Source organism: Parambassis ranga, chromosome 13, assembly GCF_900634625.1.
Source record: "Parambassis ranga chromosome 13, fParRan2.1, whole genome shotgun sequence".
Classification (NCBI taxonomy): domain Eukaryota; kingdom Metazoa; phylum Chordata; class Actinopteri; family Ambassidae; genus Parambassis; species Parambassis ranga.
The window spans coordinates 22871090-22888451 of record NC_041033.1 but is presented as its reverse complement, the minus strand read 5'-3'; the positions used below and the strand labels follow the sequence as shown (position 1 = coordinate 22888451).

General features: G+C 46.7%; 3 protein-coding genes across 4 annotated transcripts in view; 1 reads left to right on the top strand and 2 right to left on the bottom strand.

Annotated features, from left to right (window-relative positions):
- Positions 1 to 17362, bottom strand: part of LOC114444601 (scavenger receptor cysteine-rich type 1 protein M130-like) — a 902860-nt gene that overhangs the window by 69621 nt on the left and 815877 nt on the right. The gene's annotated exons all lie outside the window — the stretch shown is intronic.
- Positions 1 to 17362, top strand: part of LOC114444595 (scavenger receptor cysteine-rich type 1 protein M130-like) — a 493351-nt gene that overhangs the window by 119787 nt on the left and 356202 nt on the right. The gene's annotated exons all lie outside the window — the stretch shown is intronic.
- Positions 1 to 17362, bottom strand: part of LOC114444609 (leucine-rich repeat and fibronectin type III domain-containing protein 1-like protein) — a 182498-nt gene that overhangs the window by 46650 nt on the left and 118486 nt on the right. Inside the window, exon 5 of the mRNA XM_028419325.1 lies at positions 8812 to 8906. The gene's annotated coding sequence lies outside the window, so the exon portion shown is untranslated. The remainder of the gene's footprint in view (positions 1 to 8811; positions 8907 to 17362) is intronic.

The window sequence follows — 17362 nt, the reverse complement described above, 5'->3', positions numbered from 1 at the left end:
AGTGAGGGAAATAAAGCTGACTACTTCACGGATTTCGCCTATTGCGGCTTTTTTTTTTTTAACGTAACCCCAGCGATAAACAAGGGTCCACTGTAGTGTTATAAATGTTTGCAGTGAGTGGCCTCTACAGGTTAAAACCCAGTTACTGCACCTGAATAATTACGTCTCCTTAATGATGATAATGACCAATCAAAATCCTGTTTGTGTGTCTGGGAAGACACACAATCAAACTTCTGTCTAAACATCATCACATCATCATCATCATCATCATCATCCTCACCATCATCACCACCATGATCATCATCATCACAACCATCATCATCATCATCCTCATCCTCATCATCATCACCATCATCAACATCATCACCATCATCATCATCCTCACCATCATCACCATCACCATCATCACCATCATCATCACCATCATCCTTCTCATCATCATCAATCCCATCATCATCAACATCATCATCATCATCATCACCATCATCATCATCATCATCATCCTCATCATCATCCCCATCATCATCATCCTCATCATCCTCATCATCATCCCCATCATCATCACCATCATCATCATCATCCTCATCAACCTCATCATCATCATCATCCTCACCATCATCATCATTATCCTCATCATCATCATCTTCCTCATCCTCATCAACATCATCACCATCATTACAACCATCATCATTACATCACCATCATCATCACCATCATCATCCTCATCATCATCACCATCATCATCCTCATCATCATCACCATCATCATCACCATCCCCATCATCATCATCACCATAATGGCTGCTGTAGGTTTACAGAAAATCATAACTAAAAATCATTTTTATTGCGCACACGGAAAAAGCAGTAACACATATACAGCATGTACCAAAAGTCCTGTTCAATGTAGGTTTCTGTGTGTGAGCGTGTCAGTGTGTGTGTGTGTGGTAATTACCCAGTGCTTTGATACGCTTGCACACACTCTCAGTTCGACACGCTGGGCTTTTTCATATTGTTGTTAGCTTTGTTTAAAACCATTGTTCCACAGCTAGTCTAATTAGACTGCAGGCTTTAGAAATATGAAGTGGGCCGCTGTGAGGCGGAGGGCTAACAGGGGTGAAGCAGAGGCCAGGACAGGATGTGGTGTCCTCATTGTCCCCACAAACTTTCACACAGTGAAGCAATGCACAATTACCGGCCACTGAGCAATGAAACCACACACCAGCTTTGCAGAAGTCAATGGATCCTGTGTGGACACACATTTGGTGCACACACACACACAGTAAACGAGAAGACGACTGTTTAAAAGCTATGGACACGCTGGGCCTCTTAACCAACAGAAAGGCACAAATATGAGGCTGTTAATCAGAGATGGGCGCACGCAGCGGGGCCGTTAATAAAGCTACGGACGAGGCTCTTCATCAAAGGTACGAGCACGCTGGGTCCTGTTATTAAAAAGGTGCTGAGGCCTGCTGGCTGCTGGCAATGTAAACACAGATACATTACAGGCTCTTTGTCAAAGGTGTGGAAACATGCTGAGTAAGATACTAAAGCCGTGGACTCACCAAAGGCCAATCAGTGCTACAAGCACAGAGGAGAAAGCCTTCCTGTAGGAGGGGTCAATGCAGCATGGAGGCCTGCGTTAGCTCTGCCCGAACAAGCTGCACATGCAACCTAGTGCTCAAAGCAGTCATGCATCTAACACTTCTGAAGATGGCCTCAAGTGGCCACTGGAGGAACTGCAGTTAGAGGCAACCTGTGGACATTTATCTGACCGCTTGCCCGGTGCTTTGCATCATGCTGTAATTCAGCCTGTGTGCTTGGTATTGTTGTGTCTGATTGTACCCTAATTACTAAGAGTGATACAAAAACAGGGGGCGCTAACAGTAGCTTAGCTTCACAGCATGGACACAGCATGGACTGTGCTCTGCTCCGCGTGCTTTCTTCACAGATGTTTTTATTGAAGGACTCCAGCGGCCATTTGTTCAAGTTGAGTATTTTTTCAGGGCCATTAAGCGCTTCAGTGCCCACCTGAATGTTTTATAACTGCTTAATCAAATCTATTGTGTCCAAATCAAATCTATTCAGTCAGTGGGGGCAGAGGAGGCAGATGAAAGGAAACATTTAAAAGCACTGAAACAAATTAAACAGGCCTAAGCTGAGAATGCACTCTGATTTCAGTCAGAGCGATGTGTGTGTGTGTCTCAGGGTGTGAGTACATGTATTCTCCAAGCACTGGATGTGAACTCATTGGAAATGCTGCTGAGGCCGGTGTGTGTGGATCAATGGGCTGTTTGATCTATATGCATATATGTGCTGAAAACTGTTGGACAGTGAGAAACTGAGATCAAATGCGTTTTAGTACATTTAGAATAAATATAAAATAGATCCAGGCTTTTTCATCAGATCTTCAGCCAAACTGTCTCTTCCTCATGGAAATTTCCATTGTCTGCCCGTCCATCTGTCTACCTGTGTGTGTGAGCACAGGGCGCTGAACAGTCGCATGGGGACCAGAACACACACACACACACACACACACACACACACACACAAACACACACACAAACACACACACAGCACTCAGCAGGACAAAGTTCTCTCTCTCTCTCACACTGTTGTTCTGGGAAGGTCAGTCCGGCTGTGCGGTGGGACGTCAGATGGTAGCTGACAGGTGTCACGCAGCACCAGGTAACACACCACCTTGTTTTGTTCCCACTCTGTCAGCTCACACACACACACACACATCCATCAGAGCTGTCTGTCCGCTGGTGTGTCACATTTAAAGATGAGTAATTAGAGGAACTTAAAAAGGTCATTCCGACTGATGGGAGCGGGACGCCTCTTGGACGCTTTGGATCTGGGATCAAGCTGTAATGTGTAAAAAAGCTTCCAGCAGCAGCGAGCACAGCATCTGAACACATTCATCTTTTCTGTCTATGAAATCAAAATGAAGGGCCTGTTGGTGCCGGCGCGTTCCTGACGCTGCAGCTGGTTTATTCACTGATGACAAAGGCAGAGCGCTCATCACTTCCTGTGCACAGCCATTCATGTGGATGATGTGAAGGTAAACAGTGCTCCTTCAGAGCATGGCTTCTTTCTGAAATGAACCCATCACCGTGCCTCAGTGTAAACAGCTAGTCTGTGTGCTGACAGAGAGGAGACACAGGCTTCACTCATTTACAGATGTTTCCCTTTCTCCTAAACTAACACACTTCTCTACAATGATAATTAACACAGTTTCCTCATTAATTTGTATGTTTGTGGTATTTATGTGTGTGTGCTTCACATATGAACCTCCTCGGCGCTCTCTGCCTGCATACATGACGTATATGTTCATACATGTGTTTGATTAATGAGTGTCCTTGAGAGGGAGGAGAGGCCTTCAGGGATCTATGAAGTATGAAAATAATTAACTGAAAGGTTATATTTACTCTGGCTGAATGAGCAGGAGACTGCTGTGTAATTAACACACTGTACAGAACAGGCAACATGTGGTTGGAACAGTAAACTGCAGGTCTGCTCTGTGTGAGACGCACAGAACCATCACTCTGCTCAGATGAGGCGAGGGATGGACCGCAGAGGGGCTTTTTGCTGATCTGCTGCATTTCTACTTGATGAAGAGTGGAGTGATTTTTTTGTATAAAAAATGCAAATATCCAAATATCTGAAGCCTGTGCAGTTAGCATGCTGACACCTGTGTACAACACTTACTCCAGGTTACTTATTAAGTGTTTTTATTTCTTATTCTGGACACACACACGTCTGACATCTCTCTGCTTGTAGCCATGACTGTGCAGGACTTCATACTGCAGTAAAAATGAGCTGACTGACAAAATGAAGAAACTGCTCGGTGTTTGGAGGCTTAAGAGAAGAGAGGTGGAGCAAGAGAAAGGAAAACACACAAGGTGAGAGAGAGCGATGGAGGAGAGGAGAGCAGGAGGAGGAGCAGAGGAAGGAAGAGGAGATAAAAATAGAGGCTGTGCGCAGTAAGCTGTCAGCAGCGGAAGTGTAGTGCATTCAGCTGGATGCATCAGTCCAGGTGCTGGTTCTGGCCTCCAGCAGGCTGCTCCTCCCTCTGTTTGTGTGTGTTTGTGCTGACTGAGAGGAAAAGTTCTTCATTAAACAACTATGAGGAAACCCTGAGGGGCTGACCTTCCACCGAAGCACGAACACACACGTGTAAACAGGTAGAGAGCGCACACAGGCAGACTCCTCCCCTCTGCAACAAGCCTCTCCACCTCTTTCCTGGCTGAAATGGAAATGTTTCCTGGCACACCCGGTGAGAGCGTGCTGCAGAAGTTACAAAGTCAGGTCACTCACATCAAACTCCAAAGAATGGAGGTGCTGTCAGTGGTCTGAGCAGAGCACCACATGACGGCAAAACTACAACGACACCTCTGCAGTCGTTGTAGTCCTGAAAGTCGTCTGTTTTTATTATTAAAGGCCGCAGCTGAATATTTTCTCAAGTCCACTGCCCTCAGAAATCAGGTCTGAATTATGCAGACGTCTCTGTGATGTGCTAGAAACAGCATATGTGGAACAACAGGAGCTAACAAGCTGCAGCTTTTCAATTCAGTGTGAGCTGTGAACTTCGACTCGCAGCGTCCTCAAAGGAACGGATGCAAAAAAACGGAAACAATCGTTCGTCGGCCACCGCAGACTCGTTAAAATCCGAGCTGTCCGTTCATAAAAGACGCCGTGTCAAAGTGTGAAAGCAAACCTGATTCTCAGGCAGAGCGGCGAGACGCTTCTCTCTGGGGAGAGACATCCGATTCTGACGGTGCTCGCTTGCGTAACGAACACAAGGCTGGCAGGAAATGAATCAGCAGAAAAAACACAAGCATGAAACCGACGGAGCGAGTGTTTCCACGAAGAGAAAATACAATCTGTTTGTTTGTGTGTGTGTGTGTGTGTACACAAGCTTCGGGTCAGCCAGGAGCTGCTCTGCTGAAGCAGGGTGACATCACCTCAGTCAGGTTCTCACAGAGCAGCTTTTAACTTCAGCGAGAGCTTTGAACACAGGACGAACACGGTAAAACACCTTCTATCTCCCTCCAACAGCTGCACTACACACAGACCTCCACACTCAGGGCTGCTCTGGATCTGACCCGGGGACACAGTGAGGACGCCTTCCTCCACTGCAGCAGCCGATCTGTGCAAACTACTGGAATGATAAGGGAGGCTTCCCCCACAGAGAGTAAGAGAGGATCTGAACAGAAAGAACACACCATTCTAACAACAACATGTGAAAAGATGAGGACAACCAACTTACCACAACATCATGTTCACACACTGACGCTCACTTATTACATTGCATGTTTCCAAATGATTTCTATTGATCATCACAATCTACCAACTTCCTGGTTGAACTCAGCAAATGAAACTGACCTGTGCCTATTTTATATGAAGCTCTTAGCGCAAGTTCAATCAGGAAGACTATCTTCACTCTTTCATCACTTCTTTCCAGCCGCCTCTCCCTCATCCTCCTCACACTTGTCCCACCTTCTCCCTCACCCCTTTCTCTTTCTCTGCCTCCCACTTAATCAGCTGGTTAATATAGAGCAACTCCCCCTCCAATCAGCGGCCGAGCCGTTCCTCTCCTGCCCAATCACCGCTCAGCAATTCACTTAAAAATCTCTCCGTCTCCTCTCCAGCTGTCTTTCAGATCGATTTCGGCAACCCTCCTCCACCCCAAGCTCCACCAGTTCCTCAACAGCGCAAGGCCTCTTATGCCCTGCTCTTCTGCTCCTTCACCACCACCAGGTCTAGACCCGGGGGGGTTCCTGCCTAAGCGGCCTCATCTCCTGTCCTTTCCCCCTTCAGATGTCGGTCATCGCATCGGGGTCTAGAACGCCAAAGCACATTTCATTCATTCATTCACTGTATTTCAATAAATTCTTTCTCAGCTGAACATCTAGTCTCTCCTGATTGAAATGCTACGGTGGCCCTGAAGGTCAAAATACAACAGTTCACAAAACACACCTCAGATCACAGAAAGGGTAGAAACAACAACAACAACAACAACAACAAGATAAGACAATAAGAAAGCACCCTCTCTCCACAGTGTGGACAGGCCATGTTTCTGTTCCGTGTGCGACTCAAACAGATGTTTTTCTTTCTAACAGTGAATTAATGGCTGCTAATGACTTTTTGTTTGTGTGCCTGGAACAATGTTTTTTCCCTCTGTCATTAAAGTCTAATTGAGATCCAGTTAATCTTCACAGCTTCTCAGACTTGGTGGAAAGAAAAGAAAGGTTTTACTTCAGTGTGAGCGGAGCTTTGTTAGAGACGCTCCAGAGACGCTTCATGTCTTCATTTACATTTCTGTGGACAGCTGTCTCTCAGCAGAGCGAGCGAGCGCTGAGCACAGGAGGAAACACATCTTGATAATAAATGCTCTCCTCGCTCTATTGTTCATGGAGGAGCTGCAAAATCCAAACCACCGAACACAACAGAAGCTCTAATAACAGTCTTCACAAATTTATTGTCTCCATTGCGTTTATTAAATCCTCCTTTATTTTCCTGGCGCTTCTCTCTCGTTCATTTATTCCTCCCCTGTGGTTTCAGTTCTCAGTGAGAGGAGATGATGGTTTTCAGTGTGCTTTAGGTCTGAGTGCTGGTTCCATTAGCAGGAAGCTAAAATCTGTCACAGACTCAGAGGCTTCTGTTTATCACGACTGTTCAACACCACAGCTCCTATCTGCAGCCTGACCCTGCACAGCTTCACGTTCATGTGTCTGCATCACAGGAACATGTGATGGGGAACACAACAAAGACCGCAGACGCTGTTTAAAGCTTCAGCTTTATTTCAGGGGGACCAACCAAACTCATAATGAAAAGCATATTTACTGTGACGTGATGGTGTCTGAGTTATAATGAAGAGTTAAATCATGTGGATACGAGCTGGGAAGGACATTATGGTGCTGTGCTACATTGAAGCAGCATCAGCTGGTGTCTGCTTCTTTACTTCTCTAAAAGTGATGTCAGGTTTTTACATGACAGCCACAATAACAGAGGAAAGGTGCTCCTTTAATTTTGGACCTGGGCAGTAAATCTCGACAAGGCCTGAGCTCCTGTGGGAGGCTTCTCTAAGGCTGCTGAAAACACTCAGCCAGCAGCCAGGGGCCTGGTGTTGTTCTCTGAATTGAGCAATTGACAGTCAAATTGCAGTCTGTGGACTGAATGCACTCCTCTGCAGAGCAGACTCAGTCCGGCTGCTGTTTACCAACCAAAAAGCAGCTGCATCGTTAAAAGATGAGTCCTGTAAAACATAATATATATGATGACACACGGAGATATGAAGCAGACAGATATAAAATAAGACGTGTTTAGTCTCAGACTAAAAAGTTCGTTGTCATCGTGTCCTTTCCAAAGAGGCAAAGCACCAAGAAACACAGCGACAAGTTCTTAGACTCCCATGACTGCCATTAGTCTGATGGATCCGCCCAGACGCCATCAGAGGCCGTCCACTGTTACTGTTACTGCCTATAAAGCTGCTGTTACTGCCGCACACACTGTCCTCCTCTCTGCTCTGAGAGGCAGCACGGGCGTCCTTGATACGCCCACCATCAGCTTAATATGTTCCAGCACACGGACACACACTCAGAGCCACTCGGCAGTGGACGGCCGTGCAGGAGGACACACACATAGACTCATGTTCATATTAGACGCGACCTTGTAGAGTGTATGGAGGCAGGAAGAGGAGCCTGTGATTCAGCTGCTGCACAGTTATCATCGTTCATCCCCCTCCTCCAGAGTTTGAACCCCCCCAACGCTCCATGTGCCTGCTCCAACTGTCTGCTGTCAGGCGTGTTTTTAGTGTTGTGCAATTTTTATCACTCTTATAAGACCATTGCATGACACACTATGCGACGTGAATGTAATAAACTTTGGTACGACGTCAAGTTCGATGCGTGCAGATTGTACGATGACGATTTACTGAATCACAGGCGGTCACAGGTTGACATGTGAGGAGGAGGAGGACACGGAGTGACAGGTCGTAGCAGCTGTCACACTGTGAGACAGTTTCTGAACCCGCTACAATCTTATCTCAGCTTGTCTTTGGTCGCAAGACGCTGACAGCGGCCGTCATGGAACCTGCCTCACAGTGCGCCGTAAGACCACCGATTTAGAGCCACGACCACAGATATCTCCACGATTCTCCTACGATGCTCGTCTTTCGTCTGCGACAGCCCAAAGTCACGCAGTGTAAACTGGGCATTAGACACTGAGGGACAAATAGACCTACACCACGACAAATGTAACTGTCTGTAAAGACCCGACGCACGTTAGAAGATCCTGTTACTTTATAGGTTCAGCCCAGGTTTCAGAGACATGCATAGTAAACTGTCAGAGACAGCTGGAGACACACACACACTCAGAGGATCACCATGCCTGTCACACCTTCTTTGTGTACTCTGTCAGAATGACTGCAAACAGAGGCGCACGCACACACACACACACACACACAGCTGTCTTTGTGTTTTTCCTCTCTGTCAAACAGCAACAAAACCAGCAGACACACACATCTCAGCACAAACCTGCTAATGAGAGGGAAATATGTCTGTGTGTGTGTGTGTGTGTGTGTGTGTCTGTGTGTGTGTGCGTGTGTGTGTGTGCGTGCGTGCCATCTTAAAGGTCCATTTCAATTCTGGAAGATTCAATATTTATCAAACAGAGGCGCAGGTGTCTGACTGTGGACCTGAAATTACCACCGAGGATGAGAGAATGGGCGGCGCCGCCACGGTCCACATTCATTTTCAGGGTTTGTTTGGTTTTTCACGTGCTGTTCACAGGAAGAAGAAGAAGAACATACCTGATGAAGAAGCTGCAATGTTTCTGTATTAACGGGAGCCAATCAGGAACAGCTCCAGCTGTGATGGCGGATGACTGGATACGATCTGCAGCTGCCTGAGAAGAAGAGAAGAAAACCTCATGAATAACTTTGGTTCATAAACTCCAATTCAACAGAGACACTGTGGGACAGAGTGATTTCCTGGAGGCTGTATGTCATCATGATATGATGATGTGAGTTCAGACCTTCTATCCCTCTCTGTCCCTGTCAGTCACCCTCCTGCAGAGCACTCAGCCAGGATCTGCTCAGCACAGCCCTAATTTGCACCAAACATCCCAAATATTCAAAGAACAACCCTCCAGAGGGTGAGCCCTGAGGCCAAAACTGCAGTCCTACTAGTGTCCACCAGGGGCTGGACACCGGTAGGACCTGAGGCTAAAGTCTTCTGGGTCATTTTTCCGTGAAGAGCTCCAGGATCTGTTAGAGTTCCTTGAAGACATTCTGCTGCTTCTCTAAGCAGTCTGAGAAGTGATGGAGCTGCGTGGAGGAGCGCTCCAGCAGCTCTGCTTCCAGCTCTTCAACCCAAAACTGAGTCAGTGCGCACAGACCTCCATGTTAGAACTACAGCAGAAAACACTTACACTCTTCTTCAAATCTTCAGTAAAACACCAGTGACGAGCTGCTGGCAGAACATTGCATCACATCACTGTGACATCTAGTTACAGCCTTTACATCAGTGTGGTGAAACTGTAGCATAGCAGTGACACAGGCCGGGACAGGGATCAGATCCCTACAGGGACGGCTTTGACTCACATGTAGGTCAGAGTCCAGCAGAGAGGGGGCTGCTGGTTTGAATCAGTCACCAAACAGAACTCAGCGATGATGTAATTTGAAGCAGTTATAAGAAACAGCCCAGAATCCAGACAACAAGTGTGACATGATATGAGGATGATGTTTCCTCGCTGAGACAGAATTTGTAGACGAGCAGCAGAAACCTGGGGGAGGATTTGTCAAATCACAGAAACCTGTCCGGCGTGGAGCGAGGAAGGAAAACCTGACTGCTTCTGTAATCCATCAGTTTTTGTTTAGCAGCAGCATCTCTGCTTCCCACTGCTGTCACTCACAATCAGACCGCGGAGACACGAGCCCGAGATTCCTACAGATAAAGTTTACATGATAAAGAAAGGAGAAAAAAAAACAGGAGAAAGGCTGTCAGACATTTAATGAGCTGCACCCAAAGCCCTCCACAGAATGTGAGTGCAGGAAACTGTCCAGAAAAACTAGCAACACATAGGCCACCATTTAAACCTTGAATTATGAGTCATTAACTACTGCAACAGATGCAGGAGTTTCAATATTGTCTGGAAAGTCAAAGCAGCCGTAGGACTACATGTCCCAGTTCAAGGGCTGCGTCCTCTGAAGGACACGTTTATAGAACAACTGCATCAGAGCAGCGGGACAAGGACGTCCCACATCTAAGGCTCCGGCTACTGCTCCATGCTGGTGTACTGTGCTGCAAATAAACCTTCAACAGATGAAGAGTAAGACAGAAATGCTAATGCTAACTGCAGGTAGCTCAGTGGCAGCACTGTGGTGATAACCTTCCACAGAATAAGTTAACAGGCTCTGTGGTTCCAAAGCTGTAGATATGCTAAGCTAAAAAGAAAGTGTTTGTAAACACTCTATATCACAAGATAACCTCAACCAACCAGATGAGAGGAAAACAACACGCTGCCGAGGATCTCTGAACGTTGGGCAGAAACTGTGCCTATGAATGGAAGCACAGCCTCACTGGATGCTGATTGGTCCACACCACATGCCGTGAAAACACAAACTTGTGTGAGTCCTGGAGAGCGGAGGATTCAGGCTGTTCCTGAATCCTGTGAGACCAGCTGCTGTGCCAGGGACACATCCAAGTCCCAAGACATGGGAGAAGGCTGGAAAACCTTCCCTTTCCCATAATGCACCACCGAGGAGCCTTCATTCATTTTCCAGCCTGACTGCAAACAATATGCCAGTTGTGCCCTGTTTGCAGTAATCTCCTGACAGGATCAGGTCCTGAATGAGACCCAGACGGCCCCTTTGAACCGCACTGAAATGAGTCTGATTAGAAAAACAGAGGAGCGTCTAAATGACCATGAAAGAGTGAGATCTATTCAACCATCAGATCTGATCCTCTCGATCTGACATCTGAATCTAACCTCATCTGTGTGTGAATGAAAGCTCGGCCCCTCCCCTCCGCTCCCTCCCAAAGTGCTGCTTACTGCTATCGATGATGGCACACGGCGAGGATGTCAGCGCCTCACTTTTAAATGAGCGAGTCAGGACAGCTGAGTGTCAGCTCCAGAGGAGGCCCTTTGTACCGCGGAGGCCAATATGTCTGGTTAATGAGACTGCGGTTTACAGTCGGACAGGCCGGCCTGTCGGGAGGGGAGCGGCAGCTCCTCCGATCTTATTAAGATGAGAAGAGAGATAAGTGGACGGGAGAGAGGCGGTCTGGCCTGGCTGACTGTCCGGCCCTGATCGGTCTGCTGACATTCGGCTGTGCACAAGCTGTAGGGAGAAGCTGTGTGTGTGTGTTTGGTTTGGTTTTATGTATTTTTAACCACACACTGGTCTGGCTGTTTGCTGGATTAGGAGACAGCAACACACCTACTCATCTTATTTGTTTGTATTTATAATGTAAAAGTGTCCATTTGTCCCCTTCAGGACCAAACTTACAGCTGTGTGTGTCCTAACGCCTCAGATTAAAGTCGCTCTGTATGGACACAGCTAATCTCTGACTAATGAACATCTTAATCTGACCTTCTGCTTTTTGTCTTAACCCTTTGTTTTCCTCCCACATGCTGAATATTTCCTGGACAGCTTTGACGCCACAGTCCTGACTTATCGAGGAACCCGGCTCAGGAGATCTCCAGTGTTGACGCTCTGCTTTGTGTTTTGTATTTTTGCGTCCTGCTGAGACAAAATTACAAAAGAAAAAGCTTTGACACATTTTCTCCAGCAAGTTGAAGCAAATATCCCTCTCAGAGCCCTTCTCCTCTTCCTCCTCCTCCTCCTCCTCCTCCTCCTCCTCCTCATTTAGAGCAGGTTTCATTTCAAAGCAGTTTCTGGCTGTGGTTTGGACCACTAAGCCTTCCCTCTCTGTGGTATTAAGACATACTTTCCTCCTCCTCACTCTGCTCCTCTTTTTGTCTGATCTGTCCATCCATGTCCTTCAATCCTCTGCAGTAATCCCCCAGAGGACAGAGGGGGCGAAGAAAGAGGAGGAGGAGGAGGAAGGAGGACAGTGAGGTTTCATGGTGCTGTTTAGCCCAGATGTGGTTTCAGATCTGAGCTTTGATGAAAACAAATATTATAAAGATTCTTTGTTACAGTAAAAATACACAGCTAGTTCAGACAGAGCTGAGCTGCTGCAGGTCACATGATCAGACTTCACCTCCAGCTCAGGTTCTGAGCTGTTTTTTTGTTCCACGGTCACATGTTCCAAACACACAGACAGAATGTTGTGGCAGGATAAACAAACAGCGGCCAGACTGACAAACATCTCAACGGTATGAATAAAACAGGACGGGGAGCGTAAGGAAAGTCTGTCACTTGTCACATTTAGGGGTGGAGGAGAAGGGGATGGGTGGAGGAGAAGGAGAGGAAAGAAAAACAAAAGGAGGCAGGAGAAAATAAGACGAGGAGAAAATATGTAACACTGGCATGAAGGAGAATATATACACTACCTTTCAAAAGTTTGGGGTCACCTGGAAATGTCTTTATTTTTTTTAATGTTTGTTTTTTCAGTGAAGATAACATTAAAGTAATCAGACTACAGTGTAGACATAGTTAATGTGGTAAATACTCTAGTTAGAAAAGGTGTACAGAGGCCCTTTCCCAGCAGCCATCACTCCTGTGTTCTAATGCGACGCTGTGTTAGCTAGTGGTGTTAAAAAGAGAACCTGTGAACTGTTCTGCTGAGCAGAGAAGCCGTGGAACTGGCAGTGTATATATTTGAATACATATGTATATCCAATGGTTAAATAAAGTCAGATCAGTGGATGAACGAGTGACTCGACAGTTGAAGAAGTTCCATTCATTAACAGATGTAACTCCGCTCTGTGTGTAACACACCTCTGTTGTGTTGACAGATGGAAAAACTATCAAAAGAAAAGCAGAGAAAGTTTGGAGTGAAATAACAACTCAGTCTAATTCTATTAATAACCATCATGTATCGGCCTGATTAAGTCACTAATCCCCTCTGTTCTCATCTCCACTGATTACCACAGAAACACACACACACACACACTGACTCATTTCCATGTGATGTTCCCAGTCCTCACACGCAGCACAGACTGTGGAACCAAACACCCATATGCACAGAACTGAGCAGCACAGAGGCTTCAAAGATAACGTGATGAATAGTTCCAAGACTCAGTCCAAGCCACCAGGTACACAGCACACACCTCATCGGCGCCAGGCGCCTCCTCCATCGCCTGGGCAGCAGAAACACCGTCTGTCTGTTGATGTGTGTCAATAAAGTTTGACAGCTGTGAGTAAGGGGGACGTCTGTTTACTAGCACTGCTAATAATGCTAACAAAGAAAGCTGGAGAACAGCATCTGTTTCCTGCCAGCACTTCTTTCCACTGGCCACGAGTGGAGGAGGAGGAACATCAACCCGCTGCATTCATCTACATGATGTGTCAAAAAAAGCAACAAAAAAATGCGTCTTTGTGAAGTGACGCTGTGCTAACGTGTGGCTTGAAGCTCTCTTTCTGTACTAGCTTTGTCCTGGTGATGTGGATGATGTGTATAAATCTAAAGCCTTTTATTTCCAGCTTTACAGGAGTGTTTTCAGTTTATGGAAAAAGAACAAAACAACAACACTGGTGCTGGAACAAAAACTCATCACTGGTGAAATGACACATCTGATTTTAGCATCCGCCTCGTGTCTGCTAAGCTCATCAAACACATGAAGATCCTTTTATGTGTTAAAGCGGTAGAATGTCGGCTTCTTCCTGTTCTTCCTCTGGTTGCTGATTCTACACAGGTAGGATGAAAAAAAAACTGCAGAGCAGCGAGTCAAAGATAAAGTGAGATTGTGTTTGTAGAAAGCAGAAGAGCAAGCAGGAGGCGGAGGATGGCTGGGTGGATGGAGAAGTTAATGGGTGGAGGGTCGTTTTATCCTGAGAGAGAAGTATAAATTCAGCAGGGAGCCGGCAGAAGGACAGGCCCAGCCTCCATCCTGCCAACACACACACACCTGAAGCACACTGTGGAGGACGCGTGCAGTCTGTTTGTGTACATTGTGTGTGTGTGTGTTGGCAGAGGCTGTGGGCTGGCAGATGGTCAGAGCCGTGTCTCTCTCCCCCGTGGCTCCGTCATCTCTCTCACTCACCCTCCCTCCAGCTCCACCTCCAGGGGGCTCTGTGCCCGTGTTAAGCCCCACCAGAACAGCCTGGGCTGGGCGCAGACCTCCTCCTCCACCCAAGCCTTTGCTGTTATTTTTTGGATTATTTGTAGATGCTTTGAGGTTAATGCACTCTATTAAACAGGGCGGATGTTTCAGATATCCACAGGCTGCACAGATCTGCTCTCCTCTCCTGGTAGATTTGATTCTCAGCGTCGTCTTAGATTTTCATTTTCACCACTGAGCTCAGAGCTGAAAGCAGCTCAAATGTCACATTCAGCTGTTTACAGGGACATTCTGATTGGAATTACACCCACAGACTTCTGCTGAATTATAATTAGATTTCAGATTAGAGTGGCCTGACTCCTTCTGATTCACAGAATATTCATATTGGCACACACACACACACACACACACACACACACACACACACACACACACGCACGCACGCACGCGCACGCACGCACGCACGCACGCACACACACACACACACACACACACACACACACACACACACACACACACACACACACACACACACACACACACACACACACACACACACGGTCCTATAGTGCTGTTTTCTGGTGGTCACAGTGAAAAGAGCACTTGTGAGTGTGACTCAGTCTGCTTCGGTGTCACAGAGAGAAACTCAGTGATTGTCTGTGATAGCAGCTGATCGGGGTGAAGAGAAGGTTAACGACTATTTCAACATTTAATGGGGTGAATTTCAAGCAAAACACAACAGACACGCAAACAGACCTCCAGAGCATAAAACAAATCAACCATCCGTTCATCCATGATCCACTTCCTGCAGCGTGCTCCCCTCCACACACACAAGCTGCCACTGCTGGAATGTGGCACAGGATTGTATTTCCAAGCAGTTTGTGTCCAACTCTGAGCTGGTCTGCTCCTCCTAGGGTCGTGGTCCTGCCTGGTTTAGATCGTTGGTTTTGTTGTATGTTCACGTGTCGTTTCATTGTTACATTCGTTGTTATTATTAGTGCTTGTTTTGTAAAATGAATCTTCAGCAGTACTGCAACTTTCCACTTGGAGGACATTATCGGTGCCACGTTACTTTAACCGGTGTTTGATTGACAGATGTCATCCACCAATGAGAGAAGAGCCGGTGGGTGTGAGGAGTCGGAGGTGAGCTGTGGCTGATTCCTGGCTGCTGGTGTTTGGAATGACTGATGAGGCAGGCGATGTGGTTGAGTGCGTTTGTGTCCGTCAGGTGATGGACTGAGCCCCTCCTCATTTTCCAGGCTGAATATCTGAGGCCTGGTCTCGCTGTTGTCATGGACGTCGCCCTGTTTTTGTCTGCTGGCTGTCTGTGAGCGTCTCTTCCTTTTCTGTTTAATGTCACACTTTCTCTCACTCCTTCTGTTGCCCTTTGTCTGTTTTTGTCAGAACGCTGAGCTGAACTCAACCTTCTCCCCTTTCTGACTCCTTGTCACTTGTGCTTTACCTCTGCTTGACACCTTTCCGCTCACTTTACTGTCTTCATATCTGAGATGTTTTAGACTTTGTTGTACATGTTGTTTTGACACTTTCTATACATATCCCATGCACCTAAATGTACACACAGTATATAAGACAGCAAAGGAGAAACCGACGCGCTCAGTGTTCATCGGCTGCACACACTGTGAAGTGAAGTGGATCTCTTCGGGAGGTTCTTTCATTGTGATGGGCTGTTTGATGGAGCAGAAGCAGAGTCAGAAACAGTTCTGTATAAGACCGTCATCGTCTGAAGGAGACAGCTGAGAGACAGAGTGGATCCACCAGTGAGGAGAAGGAACGGAAACTAGCACCAGAGTGGATGTGAGACGAATGACAGAGAGAAACTCTGAAAGAACCAGAGCTTTGTCTCCGAGCCGCCATCCTCCCTCCTGGTCAGATCATTCAGGTTCAGATAACTCTGTGCTCATGTAGGGCTACTTTAGCCTACCACCACAGTTAAAACGATCTCTACCGGTTTAAATAGGTAAAACACATGAAAGCAGCAGAAACAGAGGACGGGTTAGGCCCTGTAGTCCATTAAAGCAAGGAAACGTCATGTTCCACTTCTTCCACTAGAATGCTGTTTGAAATTCAGTAAGTAACATCTGAAACAACGAGTGGACTAATCCACAGACACACAGGGACTCAACATGACAAGGACATGGACTGCAAAAAAGACACCATGAAAGGTGCCCATAAATAAATGGACTTTCTATTATCCCTTTACCTTTACTACAGAGAGAAGAGAGCAAACTGTAAATCTCAGGTCATCGCTGTCAGAGTGGGTTCGTTTTTATAACTGCTCGGTGGAAATCCATCACACACCTCCTGCAGCTCCACAGGGTGGGCGGGAGAGAGAGAGGGAGACAGAGAGGGCGGTGATGAATCATGAGGAAGGTCTACTCTGAAATACGTGCCTCTAAATCAAACTGTTAAACTCCAACACGACAAAAGAGGAATAGTGTGGAGATGGATGGGAGGAAGAAAGAGACGTAATGGGTAGTGACTCTGTTATTAGATCCATGTTAAACCGCAGACACGCTGCCGCGTGATACGACCCAACACTGTGAACGTTTAGCTGATATTTGCAACTAGATCTCAGCTCATAGCCGCATGAAGACCTCATTAAAATAAAGAGGAGAGGCTCACACATGAAGGGCAGTCTAAGAACCAATTCAAATGTAGACGCCATGAGCCAAAGGAGCGAGCAGACATTTGTTCTTCTGGAGGGCTGAAGAAAACACTGTTTGAACAACTTGGAGTTTTTGCTGAGAGTCCCATCTGCTACATCACATAATGACCATTTATTTGGGTTCCTGTCCAAGCAAGCACCAACAGACAACACCCACAGAGGCCGAGGTCGCCTGGCCGAGAGTCAGTCATCCAGTAAACAGCCAAAGTTCCACTAAGACACGGTGGGGGGGTTTAAATGAGCCTGGATTTATGTGGTGATCAGTCAGGAGATGGCCCGTACGGCTTTAATGAGTAACTCAACCAGTCTGATTATCTTAACTTGTAGACCCACACACATTTTCAAACTAAGCACCAAGTAAAAGGTCCTCTCTGCTCAAAGGAGTGAAGAAAGTTCTCCTTCAGCCCCACAGCTCATTCAGAAGGCTTCGAACAGAGAGCCCCGGCTGATGGTCCGCCTGCTGGACTGTGTTTCCTCTCAGGGG